Raw genomic sequence first — 14,548 nt, 5'->3', positions numbered from 1 at the left:
CTCTCCCCACCGCGCACTTCGGGCGGTTCCCGCAGACTTCCCCAAGGAACTGTCTCCTGGGCTCCTGCTGGGGGTTACCGGTATGCCGGGGTAAGCAATTCTACTTTACTTTTCATTCCTCCCATGTTTCCTTCGTTGCCTATTTCTTTCCCTTCTGCCTTACTGTTTTTAAACTTTTTCTTCTTCCAAGATCCTCTTTTTTCTTTCTTCTGTCTTTCATTCTTTCATTCTTTCATTCTTTCATTCTTTCTTTCTTTCTCATATTTGTTTCTGTTTGACTCTACTTTCCTTTACCCTTCTCTCTCTCTCTCACACACCCTTTCTCCCTCTATCCCTTCTTCCTGCCTTTCTCTCTCTCTTTTCTCTCTCTCTTCCGTGGTTTCCTTCTTCAAGTTTATCTCATAATTTTTTCACCAAGATTTTAAACATTGAATACACTTTTTTCAGTATGACGGCTTACTTTGGACTCATTGACGTCTGCCAGGCAAAGGCAGGGGAAACCGTTTTCGTCAACGCTGCCGCGGGGGCTGTCGGGAGTTTGGTGGGACAGATTGCCAAGATCAAAGTAATTCAATGCTACTTTATTTTTAAAATAAGTCTTAAGAAATCGGGGTTCTCTTTATCACAATCAGTAAGGTCCCACATGCGCACTTTTCGATGCCTATCAGACTTCTTTTTTACTTTTTTTAGCTAAGGAAAAGTTAGAAGCTATGAGGAATATGTTCAAATGTCAACAGTTGAAAATGTATGTCAAAAAGAAAACCTACAAATTATAAGCCTTTCTTTTCTTAAGAACCTTGGTGGAATACTGCTTATATATTCCCAATGTTCTCAAGTGTAGACAGTACCTCCATGACAAATTGTCAGCCTTTGTATCTGTGTGTGCTTTGCTTGTGTTTGCTTTTGTGTGTGTGTGTGTGTGTGTGTGTGTGTGTGTGTGTGTGTGTGTGTGTGTGTGTGTGTGTGTGTGTGTGCCCGTTTTTTTGTGTCAACTTTTCTTCCATACAAGGCCTTTACAAAAAGGTTTTACACTACATTATGCAGGTAATCTTATATGCTAAAATTTCCTCTTTTCAATCAAACTAACACTAACCTTTTTTATAGTTAACGAGTAAACGTTTGTGTATTAACTTGGAGATGGACAAAGAGAACATTGAAAAGTGTTTTTTTTTAACTTTTGGACAAAAGAGGTATGGTTTCAGTTGCTTCTGCCAAATAGGAATCTGTTGTTTATGAGCAACCCTTGTCATTCCGTATGCCCATTGCAGCGCACAAACACTAAAATAAACTTTGCCCTGTCCAGGCTCAATTTCAGTGCTACTCAAAACAAACACGCATCAGTGAGTCTGGTATGTTAACGCAGCGGTGAAGGCTATTGACCAGGAAAGACCCTGCCTTTCAGTTGGCGTTTCAAACGAGACAGTGAACTTTGCATTTTTACAAGCTCAAATTCAAAACCGTCTATTAGCAAATACATATCAGCTACAGCGTCTTTAAAGACAGCAATAAAACTAGAAAGGCCGACATTTGCTTAAGAGCAAATACAGCATATTTCAGCCATACCCCTTCCCACGCAACATTGGACTGTTCCAAATCACCCCTGCGCAAAAATGGAACATCCTCTTAACAGTACATTATCCCCCAAAGTGGACTGGTATTGTGAATTGATTCCAGGTAAAAACAGAGCTTGCTTCTATTTTTCAGAAAATGACAATAATCACACCTTCCATTCAGAAAATTTTCATCATGACTGAAAATTGTTGAATGACTTCATGTAATGTCATTAACAATTTTCAGTACGATAAGTAGGTGTAAGTTTAAAAAAGTATAAGCTCCTTGTGATGTGGGTACATTTATTATTGCAGTGAACTTTTTTTATTCAAGTAGGGCATACGATTTAATAATTATCAAGCAGGTGCAGGTACTGTAGGAGCGTTTGTTTTCTTCAAGCTGTAAAAATGTTAAACTGTTTTACTTTGTATGCAATCAGCCATCGAGCCTATTCTTATTTTAGTTTAACAACTTCCTGCCAGACCCGGAAGATACGATTGAACCTTGTTCGAGGATTTATTTTCGTCTGTCTGGTCAGTCTGTTCATACCCTGGCGCTGAGAGTGTTTTATTGGGCTGAAACTCTGGCAGTTTAAAGTTACTTACAATTTAAATGTTCAAGGTTTATGTCAAACAACAACAGCACTAGGAAATGTGGCCACTATAGACAGGTGGTCACTATAGAGAAAATGCTGATCTATTGACTAGGAGCCATACGTTACACATGATCATTAATCATATAAACATTGCACAGGTAAGCCAATTGTTTAGATGTTCGTATAATTCTGAAGAGAAATATTGATGAGAAAATAATCATTCTCGCCACTGTCTAACTTATAATTACGTATCAAAACTAAACAAAGATTTTCTAACTAACGCACCTTTCGCCGACTTCATCAAAGGACCGCCGGCTATCAATCAAACACGGCTGTTGATTAGACTTAGAGTTTCAAACAGTCATGTGCTGTGTGCCAGTTGACAGCGAACTTCATGCTACGTGATGTTTTACATTGCTTGGACATTCTTTCCTACAGCGGTGCTTCTACAAAATATTTAGACTGTAACACTGAGTCCCACATGTTTTATAGAATAGAGTTTGACGCAGAACAGCGTTTTTTGCTGGGTATTTTTCTTGAAACATGTTCGTGGGAATATCAGCGAGGCGGCGACGTAGGGATATCAGACCGTCAACAAAAGTCGCACGGCGGCTAACGGCGCATCGAAGATACTAGCGCTATAAATAAGCGCTTCAACTCAGGATGGCAACCCGTACAATATTTTTGTATACTGTTGAGCTAAGTAAAGTTTGTTGTTTATGAGGTTTTAGTTGTCTTTGAAGCTTTGACCCGAAATATTTTAAAGTCAAACTGCTGAAGAGAAGTAAGTGACTGCTACGATTATCGTAGATATGGCCCTAAAAAAACTGATAAAAGAAGCCTTCTCAATAGTCTAAAATGCAAGAGCTTCCGGGGGGGCTTCGCCCACCTGGGTCCCCCCCACAGTGGCCCTGCCCCTGGACCCCGCCAGGGACATTCGGCGGCCCCCGGACCCCTGTCCGACGCTTTGAAAAAATCCTGGCGAGAAGTCTGTACGGCCTGAGTCTTTAAATTAACGTATTGTGTGGTCCCGCTTATGAATATTAATTAGCCTTCGCTTTCCTCTTCGCTGATTGGCTGAACCATTAATTGAATTAACTCTTCCTGCCGGCTAGACGCAGGTGCAGATGTCGGCTCTGTGGGGTGAACGTCCGAAAGGTCATGGCATGGAGAACGAAAGAAAACCAATTTCCCCTAAAAAAAGTGCTGTAATTAAGCCTTTTACAGTACTTTATGCCAAAAATTTTACTTGGATCATTTTACCAACTATCTTATGCCTATCTATACCAAATGTTACTCATACCAGGGTACAGGGGTGCAAAATATACCGTTATAAGACCGTCAACAACAGTCGCACGGAGCTAACAGCGCAGCGAAAATACCATCGCTAGCGTTTCAACTTCGGATAACAAGTTATAAGTACTGTTGAACTCAGTAACGTTAAAGTTTGTTTTTAGTTGCCTTTGACGGTTTGACCTGAAATAGTGTTACGCTAAACTCCTGAAGAGAAGTTAAGTGACTGCTGCGATTATCATAGATATGCCCCTAAGAACTGATACAATACAAGAGTTCGTAGACCTCAGGCCTGCATGAAATGTATTGGGTTTCTGTAGACCTATTGTGTATTTTTGCCTTTTTGTCTGTGGTACGTGGTTGGAAAAATGAGCTTTTTACCGTGTTGGTTGTGCACCATGCAAAAGTCTGACTCTGAAATTCCATTTTCTGAATTTGTAAGTTTGGACATGGATGAACATTACTTATTTTGGATTTCTTAAGTATGTAACCGACCACAGTACTTTGAAGTTGTTGAGACGCTACTTTTTTTTGTCTCAGATGGCCCATGCACATGTAGTTACTCTGTCACATGATATACTAATATCTTCCTATTTCAATGTACTGACCTAATGCAGCTGCTAAGTCTCCTTGGTTTGTGTTCTTCCAATGATATTCATCAAATAGCACAACTGAAATGTATGCAGACGATACAAGTATGTACAAAGTCGCTAAGTCCATTACTGAGATTGCTGCTGTCTTGCAGCCTGACCTCAATAAGATTGTAGAATGGGTAAAGAACAACAAACTTGTGATGAATGTCCTTAAGACTAAGTGCATGCTTTTTGGATCTCCTCGAAAACTGGCTCTTCTACCTTCAACCTCACTGAATTTGGTTATTGGAACTAGAAGTATTGAACAGGTGAAAGAGACGGTTTTGTTGGGGCTGCACATGGATCAGTCACTTACATGGGATTTGCATATCAATCATGCTGTTGCCAAACAATCAAGGAATATCGCCCTTGTGAGAAGGCACGCATGGGCCATGTCTTATGAAGTCTGCAAGGTTGTTTTATGCGCACTTGTATTATCAGTAGCACAGTACTGTCTCCCAGTTCTAGCAAACATGTCTGAATCAAATGCTCGAAAGCTCCAGGTTGTACAAAACAGAGCCTGTAGATTGGTGCTTAAATGTCCACTAGAAACACCTGTCCAGCAAATGCATTCAGACTTGGGTTGGCCCATGGTACGAGAAAGATTCGCCATCAGCACATTGACTATGTTTTTCAGAACACTTGTCAGTAAGGAGCCCCATAACATTTACAGCTCCATCGTCCCTGTCCATTCTACCCACACATATTCAACTAGATTATCCAACTCCTTCAGTTTTAAACTCCCTAAGCCAAAAACAAACTCAAAAAAGCGAACTTTTCTCTACCGTGCCATCAGTCTTTGGAATGACCTACCACCATACATCAAATCTCTGCCCAACATCTCACGCTTTAAAAAGGCAATGTATCAAGTCTTCTCAAGCCAATAGTTTTTTTTTAATGATTGTGTATCTATTATTATCTGTTTGTATATATACATGTTTGTGTATATATTTGCGTTTGTTTATGTATGTTTCATTGTTTAATATGAACCCTGGTAGACTAGCCCTAAATAGGGCTAAAGGGTATCGGAATAAAGGAATAAAGGAATAAAGGAATGATATTCATTAAAGATTTATTTCTGGGGTGTTATTCACTTGACATCGGAATGTTACTTGCATAATTTGACCAATGATACTTTTATCTGTAGTTCCATAGACATTAGACAATATGAATAGTGGTAGCCCCCATGCAGCAGCAACAGTTAGTCCCCAGGGTGGTATGATATTTTCATTCAATCCATCCAACCCAAACCTAAATCTCCTGTAGTATCTAAGCCAAATTTAACAGCATAATTTACTATGAAAAATGTCCTTGTCAATCCCATTTATAGATGGCAAGCTGCTGGCAATGGAAGCTTTGAAAAGTTCAGAAGCTGTTGTAGTCAGAGCAAACACCCAGCAAACATCCCCGCAAACCAATGAGCAGTTGCTTAGAAGGGGAATTTCATCATATATTTGCAGCGACAAAATGCAACAAACGATACTGAATTTAAAACAGAACAAAGCTAAGCCTCCACCACTTAACCCTGCCTGTACCATAGATTAAGCAGGCCCAAAAACCAAGCGAATATGACTAGCCCAAAACAACAAATTACCTGTATACAGTATGGAAATGGCATTACCAAAGAAACAAAAAGAAACACAGGACAAATCATACACATACCTTTCTCTTATGCCCAAACTCTATACAGTTCTCCTCCACATTAGAAAATTGCATCTTCTTCTGTTTAAGTTCAAGTTCAACCATGATTGCCAACAGGGTAAAGGAACTTGTACCGGAACTTAAAACTCAGTACTATACAGCTCTAGAAACACCACAAAGAGTAATAAGCAAACTTCAATTATGCCTGACCAACAGATATATAATCTTGTACACTCCCGTCATCTGGCAAACTGTCAGTGCCACTAAGTAACCTGATACATTGAAGGTGGCCCAGGCCAGATGATGGTTCTACACCCAACCATAATCTGTTTTTAAAACCAAGCAGATATTGGGAGGATGCCCCAACCACACTAAAACAGGGTCAACCTATACAGTATCAAGTTCAAGCACTAGGAGGCCCAAAATCAAACCTGACCACCAGGACACCACAAACAACTCACGTACCAAATGGCAACACAATGGCACCTTGCGTTTCGGAGATACAGCGCACGCCCCGTGCCTGCACAAAAGGTAACCTAAAATGTCAAGTTCAAGCACCAAGGGCGCCAAAATCAAAATTGAGCATTATTCAGCCACCGCCGACACATGTGCCAAATATCATCGCGCCAGCACCAGCCGTTCAGAAGATATAACTCCGGAAACACCCCTCCCGGACACAAAATTCGACCTGCCGGGTCAAGTTCAAACGCAACAAGGCCCAAAGTCAATCCTAGGCAACAGGCAACAACCCCCCACCCATGCACCAAAAAACGTCGCAATCGCGCGTATCGTTCCGGACACACAGCGCCAAAAGTGCCCCAAAAACACAAAAAATGCCACCTTCAATGTCAAGGTCAAGCGCCAGGAGGCCCAAAATCACACCTGAGTGTCAGGCTACCACCCCCAACCCACGTACCAAAAATCGTTGTGCTCGCACCATCCGTTCACGAGATACAGCGCCCTACATCCCCGGCTACCGAAAAGTTCCCACCAGCATCAAAACCATACCTGCATACATGCAGGTAATAAAGCCTTCTGAATAGTGTAAAATGTGAGAGCCTTAGGCGGGCTTCGCTCCCCCTGGCGGGAACACTGCTATATACGGGATCATGAGGCCCCGCTTATGAATATTAATTAGCCTTTGGCCTCCTCTTCGCTGATTGGCTAGGTCTTTGATTCAATTAACTCTCCGGCTGACGCGCACAGGTGTGGCTCTGTGCGGGGTCACGGAAGGTCACGTCAGGAGGCCAAAGGAAAACAAATTTCCCCTCAGAAAAGTGCCAAAATTAATCATTTTAAAGTTGTTTATGTCAATCTTGTTGAATCTTGTTACCAAGTATCTAATGCCTATCTATACCAAATTTCAGGTCATTTAATTGTAATACCAGGGTACAGGAGCCAAAAGTGTCCTTTTTTGGTCAAAAATTGGTCAAAAATCGCAAAAATAAGCATTTTGTTGCACTGTACACCAAAAGTGTTATTGAATTTATATGAAGGTATTATCAAGGCACATCTCTGTCAAATTTCAGCTCATTTGGTTGTAATACCAGGGTACAGGGGCCAAAAGTGTCCTTTTTTGGTCAAAAATTGGTCAAAAAATCGCAAAAATAAGCATTTTGTTGTACTGTATACCAAAAGTGTTATTGAATTTATATGGGGGCATTATCAAGGCACATCTCTGTCAAATTTCAGCTCATTTGGTTGTAATACCAGGGTACAGGGGCCAAAAGTGTCCTTTTTTGGTCAAAAATTGGTCAAAAAATCGCAAAAATAAGCATTTTGTTGTACTGTACACCAAAAGTGTTATCGAATTTATATGGGGGCATTATCAAGGCACATCTCTGTCAAATTTCAGCTCATTTGGTTGTAATACCAGGGTACAGGGGCCAAAATATACAGTTTTGGTCTAAAATTGACCAATAAAATCTCAATAAAATCATTTTAGAGGCAGATATGAAAAAACGGAGAAAAAAGGATCAAGGTATTGGCCCATTCTACCTCTGTGCCAAATTTCAGGTCATTCGGTCCAGGAACGGCGGAGATGAATCACTTTTAAGATTTGACAGGAGAAAGAAAGAAGAAAGAAGAAACATTACGAATACAATATATTTCACCATACTATGTATGGCTGAAATATAATAATGGGAATGTGTTGAGAAAAATACATTGTCTTCTGTAGGATTGGTGGCACTTCAAAAAATACAATGTATAATGAACTTGTATTCTGCTTAATTTCGAAGCCGTTAAAACCATTACGTATCAGTAACAGCGTCTGGTCGCTTGACAGAAGGGCTGGCCACCACTAAGCCTTCCAAGGGGTTGTATTTATTTGTTTATTTGATTTGATTTGATTTATTGGAATTGCAACCATACAATACTCGCAGATCACAGGCAGCGGTAGGCTGGTTTTGTGATCCGCACATCAATACGTATACATATGAACATTACATTAATACACTGAAAAGATAGAGCATTGCTTAAAAACTTTTTGTTTATTTATCTAATTATCTCAAAATGGGTGGGTGGTCCTGTATGTAGTCTTATGAAATCCTCTGGTTAGAAAAAAGGCATACATTTGAGACCATATCAAAAGCACGGTGTCATTGCACTTGTGCGATCCTTTTAAGTTCATTGTTGATTGGATCACCGTCGTCAGCGTGAAAAGAAAAAAAGAAAATAAGAAAGAAAGAAAGAAAGAAAGAAAGAAAGAAAGAAAGAAAGAAAGAAAGAAAGAAAGAAAGAAAGAAAGAAAGAAAGAAAGAAAGAAAGAAAGAGGAGAGATAGAAGAGATAGAAGAGAAGAGGTAGAGAGACGTCCTTTTAGACAGTGGGTATGATAGCGTCTGGCCTGGTTTGCAGACACTAGTGTACAGGCTATTGTTTAAGCCCCCTTCGAACGAGAGCACGAATGAGCCGGAATGCCGTCCGAATGAATTTTTTTCTATTCGTGGCAATTCCTCGCAATTCGTACTGTATGCAAACATTCTTACTGCATTCGAGATATTCGTCCCCGTTCTTTTGGCTGGCTCGAAAGTTTTTGACATGTTAAAAACTGTCGAGGTCCATTCGAAGTGGAGAAATATCGAATGGCATTCGTAGTGGATCCTTAGTGTATTCTAACTATTCTGACTGCAGTCTGACCGCATTCTACGGCATTCTAACATTATTCGAAACATTCTTATCTCATTCGATGGAGAACCGAAACGGCAAGCCACCTCGAATCCTGCCGGAATGTGGCCGAAAGAATATTTCGAATGCCGTCAGAATGTCTAGAATGCACTACGAATTCACAGAAATAGACAAGAATTTTCATTCTGACGGCATTCCGGCTCATTCCTTCTCGTGTGAAGGGGATTTAAGGCCCATTTGGAATTCCCACCCGAATGGCCCCGAATGTGGCACGAATTTTGCAAATACTTCATTCCGGCTGGTTCTGCTTGATTCCTGATGATTCGATTTCCGTGTGAAGGCCCTATTAGGGTAAACCTTGCCTTTCAGTAGGCCTGGCGGTGCTTGACACAAGACAATGAACTTATCACAAGGCAATGAACGGATCATGAACACAGTCTGGTATGTTGACAAAGGTGAATGCCAGAACTCCTGTCGGCCCTTTAATGTACTGATCTGCATGGACGACAGTTTGTGTCACGCAGACAAATGCTTTCCCATCCATCCAACATACCTTTCTGCCGTTTGTTTTCGTATTCTCTCCAACCGGTATCCATAGATATGTCAAGTTGACTTTAAATGCAATCAGTATAAGATCCATACGGCACTCGTGCACTGTATTTCTCGAATGTGTTGTTACCTTGTCCAAAAATATTACGTTTTTTGTTAGTTGCATGTATGTTAACAGGACTGAGTGTGTGGTCTTTTTGAGTGCGCTGTGGTGTGTTCGTGTGTTCAACTTAACTTACGTAGTTGGGGACAGATCGGTATAACATTTACTTGGTAATTAGCCAAGCACACCAATTTAAGCAGGTCAATTCTGCTCTACTTAACAAGTCCGTTTGGAATTTTACGCCATGTCGTGTTTTACATATTCTAAAGGTATAAACAAATATTGATAATTTTTATCCCTTCTTGAATGTCCGATAACGGACAAACAGAGACGGGGATTCGAAAACCAGGTGCAGTCCGGTTTGGGGCGGAAAAACGGTCCGATCCTGTTCTGCGTGTAGTTACGGCCCCTGACAGGAAATAACGGAATTTCAATTGGTACAACCCAGAATATAAAAGTTCTGACGAAGGCCATAGATATCTTTAATAATCAAATCTTATCAAAATTCAATGCTAAATTAAAAGTCCATCTGTGTTGGTAGAAGTCATTATTCGACTGAAACTGAAATATCCTACACAAAAATTGGACTCACCCAAATTTTCGACTGAACAGCACCAGTCTTTGTCAAGGACTTAACAATCCACTGCTGTCGTGACGTCACTTTATGCAGATAGAACACGTGACTCGGTAAACAGTGGATCACAGGTTGCAGGAAGGCTATGGCCCACCGTCCACATATAAATTTTCCGGGACATTCGGTCTCATTGGGCAAAGTTAGAATCTTGGACATAGAACCAGACTTTTTTTGCTAGCGTGATAAATGAAGCCATACACTTCAGAGCATAACAACCATCCTCGAACAGAGACGGTGGGCGCCATATATTTCTACCAACATAGATGAAATTTCAAGTTAAAATTCATTGCTGTTCACCTTTGTGTGTTTCAGGGCTGTAAAGTGATCGGCTGTGCAGGAACTGACGACAAGGTCACCTGGCTCCGTGACCTTGGCTTTGACTACGTCTTCAACTACAAGACCAAGTCTCTGGGCGAGGAACTCAAGAAAGCCGCACCTGAAGGAATTGACTGTTACTTTGATAATGTATGTTACATTTAAAATATGAACAATAAGCCACTTGCAAAAATAGCCACTAAACAGAGCCATGTTTATCTGCAAAATGATGAAAAATTACCTTCAATTTAATATTTACGGTTGAGGTGCGACAGATTCGTCTTATCAAATCAAAGTCGGACATATTCAATTATTATTGCTATTATTATCCTAATGAAAGTATTGAAAAAGTTTAAACTTTGTTCCAACACAGAAAAGGAACTCACCATAAATTTTTGGTCGAACACTCCGACCTTCTTCAGATAAATGACTAGCTGGCTAATCCGATAGTCCAATATTGTTATTATTATTAAATGGGCCAACTTTTATCTCTCTTTAGCAAGGGAGCTTAAGGTGGGTTCACACGTGCGCATATTTTTAAGTGCGTATGATGTCTGTAAGGATTTTGTGTTGTTGCAACACGCGTTGTTGCATACCCACTATTAAATAGCTTTAGAGACTGCCACCCTTCCGACGGTCATGCTGAGGAAAAGCAATGGATCGCTTGGGGGCGCCCTTCTCCCATAAATCATTGTGTGATTCCAGCCAGGCAGATGACAAGACACTGCGCAGTGCAGTGATGCGTTTACATTCATCAATTTGCATCCAAGAAGTTGTGATAATTATTTCGACTGATGAAATACCTAGGACATTTTGAGGGCTGCGTTACCAGCTTTTAAAAAAAAACGTTTCTTATTTCTGATGAAATAAGAGTATACGTTACGACCATCTGTCGTATGAATTACGTGTTCAGCATAAAAGTATCCATTCTGTAATAGGTGTGCATGCAGTTCGCAACATAATCTTTCTTGCTGCAATCTTATAGTGTGTATGCATGGCGCTTTTCGGCTTCATTACTAACGCACCCAACTTATAAGTATTGCATGCCTAACGCATTTCCGACGAATGTCAAGCGTCATGCGAATCCCCGTGTATAAAACGCGAATACATACCGTACTCGCGCCGCACCCGAACAGTCTAAGGGTCTACGAGTCCAAGAGCAGACAAACGTCGATGTAGGTTAGACATCCAGGTAATAACTTTCAGATATGCAAAAACGTAGTTACTCAAGCAACTGGATATGGTTTTGGACTAGCATTTACTAGTTTTCGTCCGTTTGGCAAGAACAGACAAGTCTAATAGTCCAAGAGTAGTCAAGTCTAAGAGCTCACCAGTCTAACAGTCCAAGACCTGACAAGTCTAAGAGCTTCCAGGTGTAATAGTCCAAGAATAGACAAGTCTAAGAGCTCACCAGTCTAATAGTCCAAGACCTGACAAGTCTAAGAGCTCACCAGTCTAATAGTCCAAGAGCTGTCCAATCTACGAGCTCACCAGTCTTAGTCCAAGAGATGACCAGTCTAAGAGTCTAAGACCTGACCAGTTGAATCCCCCCCCCCCAGGTTGGAGGTGACTTCTCTGTGTCTGTCCTGACCAAACACATGAAGGACCATGGCCGTGTGGCCGTCTGTGGGAGCATCTCCACATACAACAACCCGGAAGTAAAAGGTTAGTTTAAAGTCTTGAACACTTGGAAATAAAATGTGTTGTCTCCCATGCATCTAATGTAAAATATTATTCGAAAGTTAAGACGCCAGATTTAAATATCGTCTTGCTGTCCCTCAGGTCACTATTTCTTTGAAACCATCATCACCAAGAGGCTGAAGCTGCAGGGGTTCTTCGGTGCGGAGTACCAGGCGGACTGGCCGGCCGCTACCACACAGGTGGCAAAATGGATCGTGGAGGTCAGAACTTTTTTCCCGTATAGAACAATTTATCATTCACCCTGACTTTGTCTCATTCTCATTTTGGAGGTGGGGACGATGGTACGATTGAGAGATGATCAACACGTTCTCAGCGTTACTCAGAAATGCGGTACACAATGATATAGCAACGATTTCTTTCATGAATATACCACCAGTAAAGTGGAAACTCTAGGTACAGAAACTCTAGGTACAGAAACTCCAGGTACAGAAACTCCAGGTACAGAAACTCTAGGTACAGAAACTCTAGTTACAGAAATTCCAGGTACAGAAACTCCAGATTACAGAAACGGTTCAGGTCCAGATGATCACGTCAAGGTCCGGACCTGAACCTAATTATCTGTGAAAACTTGACGAATGGGCGATACTCGAAACCATGGTCCATTTCGCTACAGAGGATTCTGTTGGATTATCTGTGTCCAATTAGCGTTTCAAATTCACTCTTCATGTACAGCAACACGGGCTATTCTTTTTAAATGCAGTTTCAACGTACAAGCTCCGTAAAAATCAACTCTCCTCTTCTTCGTCTTTGTTCTCTTCTTGGACGTGTACGCCCCAAACACGCGAATTCTTTCTGTTGTTGTTGTTGTTTATGCCCTGAAATTTAATTTGTGGACCATGTTTTTTGACTAAGGCATCTAACTTGATAATGCATTACTTGTGGTGCCAGCTTCGTCCATCCTGTTATTTGCTCAATGCGTACACCATGAGTGTGTCACAGTAAAATATAATTTCGTTGCGACCTTATGACGATACACAATAATTGTAAACATTATCTTAAAATCCATTTTCAGGCCCCAGTAGGGGTCAGTAGCACTGTGCAAGTTTTTGGGTCAAATTGTCTGATACACACTCCAAGTCAAACTATGTCCGGCCTATGGTATGCTATGCTTTGTAACCTTTGTAAGCTGACTTGTGAATCTACGCTGAATTTACTGGGTAGTACAACCTTGGACTTTTACTTTGCATATCGTTTGCTCTCTCAAGGAAATTGATTGGGAAAGTTATACTGGAGAAAACAAAACAAAACATACATATACACCTAACATACATATTTGTAAATATCATTTTTATTTGATAATTTACATTCGTAAATAGTTTCATCAGGTTGGTAGACAATCGAACAGTCTTCATCGTTTCACAACCTCTTTTTATTCTTCTGCAGACGTTTCGGTGACTGTCTGTCACCTTCATCAGTGCAAAATGAAATATACTAACGTTACTCGGTGCGATATGACCTATACAGTGCAAATCGAACTAAACTTATTGTGACGTAATTACTTGACATGGAATGTTCTCGAACGTGATACGTTAATCATCCTTGCCACTTTGTGACGTAGTGGCAAGGATGCGGTCCCAAACATGGCTAAGTTTATACCGCCTTCGTCTCTATTCATTACTGCTGTAGACTTTCTGATCCAGATATGGCAAGTGCACTGATGAAGGGCTTTAATCTCAATCTTTGCTTCAACAGGGCAAAGTCAAGCACAAGGAGCACGTGACCGATGGATTTGATCAGACACCCCAGGCTCTGATTGGTGTGCTGACTGGCAAGAACACCGGCAAGGGTATTGTCAAAATCTAATAAGTAGCATCCGTTAATAACTTCATCAGGTTGGCAATTATTCATATAGTAAGGTTTTTAAGGCACAGCCAGGGAGTACTTACTTCCAACGTTTCGATATCTATCAGACACCATCATTAGGGTAGAATGACTGGAAACTACTTCTTGCTACTACTTGTAGCCAATGTAGGTTGGCGCTGCAGCAGCAAGAATGCCGTCCCAAACATGGCTAAAATGCGAGAGAGACGAGGGTGATACAAGCTGTTGTATCACCCTCGTCTCTCTCGCATTTTTGCTGCTACGTATATACAGCGCCAACCTACATCGGCTATAAGTACCAGCAATAACCAATAAGTAGTTTCCAGTCATTCTACACTGATGATGGTGTCTGACAGACATCGAATGTTGGTAGTAAGTACTCCCTGGTTGTGCTTAAAGAACCTTACTATATGCCTAATAAGTAACACACACTATCAGAGACCGATATTCCTTATGCCATGATGATTCAAATTTGTGGGTGACTTCAGCACGCATCTATGCTCGCCTGTTTCCCAAAGACCTTTTTCAAATATAATATATTTCATGAACAAGCAGTGTACTTTTATCTACTGCATGGTGGCAGTA

The 14,548-nt window shown here is 40.9% G+C and overlaps 1 protein-coding gene across 2 annotated transcripts in view; it reads left to right on the top strand.

Annotated features, from left to right (window-relative positions):
• LOC118406608 (prostaglandin reductase 1-like) overlaps positions 1-14,548 on the top strand; it is a 290,606-nt gene that overhangs the window by 6,924 nt on the left and 269,134 nt on the right. The gene's annotated exons all lie outside the window — the stretch shown is intronic.

The sequence above is a fragment of the Branchiostoma floridae genome, chromosome 19 (assembly GCF_000003815.2).
Source record: "Branchiostoma floridae strain S238N-H82 chromosome 19, Bfl_VNyyK, whole genome shotgun sequence".
Classification (NCBI taxonomy): domain Eukaryota; kingdom Metazoa; phylum Chordata; class Leptocardii; order Amphioxiformes; family Branchiostomatidae; genus Branchiostoma; species Branchiostoma floridae.
The sequence above is the reverse complement of the archived record's forward strand: the minus strand, read 5'-3'. Positions and strand labels throughout refer to the sequence as shown.